Below are 5116 nucleotides of genomic sequence, written 5' to 3' on the forward strand. Positions count from 1 at the left end.
ACAGTTGGGAGACAGAGGCACATATGTTTCTCAGAGCCAGGATTATACAGTGACATTTTTGGGGGGAAATTTTTTTTTAAAATTAGGCTTAATTGTCAGCTCAATCTGGCCTCCATCTTCTGGCCAAAGCATTCCCAAACTGGAGTTACAGCCTTGAACATCTAATTTTGGCTCAATTTTGGCTCAATGTTAAACTGCTTAAACATGGGCAGTTTAAATGTTTAAAGTATTAATCAGGCTGGAGAGATGGCTCAGAGTTTAAGAACCCTGGCTGCTCTTAAGAGGTCCTGAGTTCAATTCCCAGTACTCACAGGGTAGCTGACAACTGATCTATAATAATGGGATCTGATACTATCTTCAGGCTCAACAATAGTTAGGTGCTTTATACATTATATCTTTACTTCATTTGGTAGGTCTTAGATCTTTGAGAGTGTTGCCTGAGGATCTTTTGAGTTTCCAATAATCCAGTGATCTAAACTGGTCAAAAGCATTGTCAATACTGTTGTCAAGAATATTAAAGGAAACGTTACTTTTCATTGTTACCAAAATTAAGTAACTTTGATTAAAATATTGAGACCTGTTGAGAAGATGGCCCAGTGCGTAAGAGCTCTTCCTGTGCAAGCATGAGGACCTACCTTGCTTTGAATCTCGAGCACCAATATCAAATGCAGGTGTGGTCACACATGCCCACTGAGGCTTGCTGGCTGCTAGCCTGGCTCCAGGTTCAGTGAGGAGACCATGTTTCAAGGGATGGAGTGATGAAAGCGGTACAGGCAGTGTCTTCGGGTGACATGCATATACACCACAAGGAGATTCCAAGACCCAAATTCATGTTCAGAACTCTGAGCGCTGCCTGAGGTTAAGTGTGAGAATTTTGGCTGAAAGGGTGCCTATCTAGAGTGATTTTGGTGATCATTCTAACATATATCCTGAAGCATACTTCTAATGGAGGCTAGTTAAGTCAGAATCTTGGATTTTTTTTTTTTTCCTCCAAGAACTGAACTCATTATTAGTTTTTTTTAAAAAAAATCTATCTACTGAAACTGCTGGTCTTTATTTACTTATTTTTTGTTCTTCAAGACAGAGCCCTGGATGTCCTGGGGATCAGGCTGCCCTCAAACTCAGAGATCAGCCTGCCTTTGCCTCCCAAGTGCCATGAGCTACCACACCCTCAACTGCTGTCTTTTAAAGTGGGAAGAATAAGTTTTTTGGTTTTGTTGTTGTTGTTGTTGTTGTTGTTTATTTATTATGTATATACCATATGTGACTGCAGGCCAGAAGAGGGCACCAGATCTCATTACAGGTGGTTGTGAGCCATTATGTGGTTGCTGGGAATTGAACTCAGGACCTCTGGAAAAGCAGTCAGTGTTCTTAATCTCTGAGCCATCTCTCCAGCCCGAGAATATGTTCTTTAAAAAAAAAAAAAGTAATAATGAAATTTGAGATAGGGTCTCAAAATGTATCCCTTGGCTGGCCTGAACTCCAATATCTGCCTGACTCTCAGGAGTGCAAGATTAAAGCCATCTACTATTACATCCAGCCTCATAATCACATAAATTATGGGTGTGGTAGTATATTTGAATTGACTCTCCCTGTTCACTCAAAAATACAGCTGGAAAAAATTTTGGGGTGGGTTTTAGGATTTTTAATCAAGGACCTGGAGATATGGCACAGTGGTCATGAGCATGTGTGGCTCTCACAAAGGACCCAGGTTTGATTCCCAGTCCCACATGGTGGTTTACAGCCATCCGTTACTCCAGTTTTAGGGGACATGCATGCATGCAGGCAAACTTTATACACATAAAACCTAAAATAAAATTAAGGGGATGGAGAGATGGCTTAGTAGTTAGGAGCACGCACTGCTCTTGCAGAAGACTAGAGCTCAGTTCCTAGCACCCACATCTGATGGCTCACAACCACCTGTCACTCCAGTATCAGAGAATCCCAACACCCTCTTCTGGTCTCCAGACAGCCGCACGCCTATATGCACATACCTACACCCAGATACTCAGGAATACACATAATTAAAAGTAAAAAAAAAAAAAAAAAGAATACAGTGTTTGACATGACCTCAGAGGGGTGCATTTTAGCTTACAGAATTGAACTAAAAACAGTTCAACTAAGGTTTAAACAGTTGGGCTTTATTTAATTTTTCAAATATAGAACAAAGGGGTTTTTGTTTTTGATAGTTGGGTATGCTAGCATTCAGAGCTTTACATTTTCCCACTTTTCTTCTTTTTAAGACAGGGTTTCTCTGTATAACAACAGCTCTGGCTGTCCTGGATCTCACTCTGTAGGCCAAGCTAGCCTGGAATTCAGAGATCCGCCTGCCCCTGCCCAGTTTTTAAATTTTTTCTTAAAAGACTTTGTGTGTATGGGTTATTTGCATGCCTGTCTGAGTAACTGGTGCCCACATAGGCCCGAAGAGGGGGTTGGGTCCCCTGGAACTGTAGTTACAGATGGCTGTGAGTTGCCATGCAGGTGCTGGGATTTGAATCCAGCTCTAGAAGAGCTGTCAGAGAACTTAGCCAGTGAGCCACCTTCCCAGCCCCTCAATCTGAAATTTTGAACAATTACACAATTACTCAGTGTAAATCTACGTACTGTAAAGGCCTATGTCCACCAGAGGAGATGGACAGCATGAAAGAGAGAAGGCAAGACCAAGTATCTTTCAAGATCCACTTTCAACCAAAAACCATTTTTTTTTAAAAAGATTTATTCTGTATACAGTGTTCTATCTGCAGGCCATAAGAGGGCACTAGATCTCATTACAGATGGTTGTGAGCCACCATGTAGTTGCTGAGAATTGAACTCAGGAAGAGCAGCCAGTGCTCCTAACTGCTGAGCCATCTCCCCAGGCCCTGAGAAAACAAGGTCTGAGGATGAACAAACCGTCATTTACAGATGTTTCCATCACAGATGGGACAAAGCTGAGTGCTAAAGTGAGTGGATGGAGGCCTTTCTCTAGGAAATGACCAGAATAGACTCAGTCTGGTGCTAGGGCTGATAAGTACATGACTGGTCTCAGTGTACTGGTAGGACTCTTGGAGGAGTCATGCTTATTAACATACACAGCTCCCAAGTGCGTCTCCAGGAATCCCTTCCTCAAATTCCTTATGTAGCCCTGGAACTGCTCAGGCTGGGTTTGAACCTGGGATAATTCTGTCTCCCAGGTGCATAGCCATTACCTTGCTCCCAACTCTTATAGAGGAATAAATAAGCATGAACTACAGTGATTAGATGAAATTGAACTGGTGTTAGGAAGTGTTTTGTTGTAAAGGAATGCACTTTCAAATTTTAGGAGCTTTGTTTTTATGCCCTCCAGGTGTCTAATAGGTTTCAACTTATCTACACGTGTAAGCCAGTTTCCCCAGTTAGAATTTCTTCATTCTTGGGTAACTCAATTCCTTGATTTTATTAGAAAATGATGGTGTATACCTTTAATCCCAGATATGAGGAGACAAGGGCAGACAGATCTCTGAGTTCACAGCCAGCCTGGTCTACAGAGTTCCTGGACAGCCAGGGGTACAGAAAAAAAAACAAAGAAAAAACAAAAAGAAATCCAGTTGCATCTATGAACCTCACAACTGGTCTCTCTGGTCCCTCTCTTGCCTTCCAGATTGCCCAGATGCATAAACCAGAGGGAGTAGGCTCATATCCCACTTCAACCTTAGTTTCTCCTGTGGTGACATTGTGTCCCCCATTATATTGTGCACCCTAATAAACTTATCTGGGATCAGAGAACAGAACAGCCACTAGAGAGACATAGAGGCCAGAAAACGGTTCCACACACACCTTTAATCCTATCACTTGGGAGGCAGAGATCTATCTGGATCTCTGACTTCAAGGCCACACTGGCAACAGCCAGGCATGGTGACATACACTTTTAATTCCAGGAAGTGATGGCAGGAAGCAAAAAAATATATAAGGCATGAGGACCAGGAACTAGAGGCTTTTAAGCTTTTAGGCTTTTAGCAGCAGTTCAGCTGAGATCCATTCAGGTAAGGACTCAGAAGCTTTCAGTCTGAGGACTGTGGAAACAGGATCGGATGAGTTGTCAAGGCGAGGTTGGCTGTGGCTTGTTCTGCTTCTCTGATCTTTCAGCATTCACCCCAATATCTGGCTCTGAGTTTTTTTTTTTATTAATAAGACCATTTAAGATTCGTATTACATCTGAATTCATGTTATGCTTTTCATAGCTGTTCTTCCCATCATTTCCATGCCTGTGGCCAGTCTTGGTCTGCAGTTTCTGTGTTAGCATGCAATGCTTTGAGAGTGGATTGACCTGCACCTTCAGATGTTGCAAGCTTAAAGTTGCGATGTTCTTTTTTTTTAACTAGCATTCATTTACTCAGATTTCTTGAGACATAGTCTCTCTCTACATGGCTTTGGCTATCCAAGAACTCTCTATGTAGACCAGGCTGGCCATGAGCTTAAAGATACTGGCCAGTCCCTGCCCTAGAGTGCCAAGATTAAAGACATGAGCCACGCCAGGCAGTGGTGGCGCACACCTTTAATCTCAGCAGAGGCAGGTGGATCTCTGTGGGTTCGAGGCCTGGTCTCCAAATCGAGTTCCAGGAAAGGCACAAAGCTACACACACAGAGAAACCCTGTCTTGAAAAACCAAAAAGACACGAGCCACTATGCCCAGCTTTTTTTTTTTTTTTTTTAAACCGGTTTTCTCAATCCTTTTTCTTAATGTAGTACGATCCCTAAGCCCTCTTTGAATGCCACTTCTAAGAACACAGGTATTAATGGTTTTGTCCTTTGTGCCACAGTACTGTACAGCAGGCATACCACTATTGTGAATAAACAAGTTTTCATGGCAACATATACCATTTCCTTGGGATGACAATCCTAGTTAATCACCTTTAGTATAAAAAAGTTTTACTTTCGCCTTTTTTGAGACAGGCTCTCACTATGTAGCCCTCACTGGCCTAGAGTTCAGAGATCTGCCTGCCTCTGCCTCCTAGTAATAGGCATGTATACCATGCCTGGTTATAAAATGCTTTTGAATTTTCAAAACCATTCTGAAAATGTAAAATAACCAAATGTGTGATAAATGGGCGATTCTCCTATTGAAAACACTGTTATGAATGAACTCAACCCAGAGTAA

Source organism: Onychomys torridus, chromosome 4 (assembly GCF_903995425.1).
Source record: "Onychomys torridus chromosome 4, mOncTor1.1, whole genome shotgun sequence".
In the NCBI taxonomy this organism is placed as follows: Eukaryota; Metazoa; Chordata; class Mammalia; order Rodentia; family Cricetidae; genus Onychomys; species Onychomys torridus.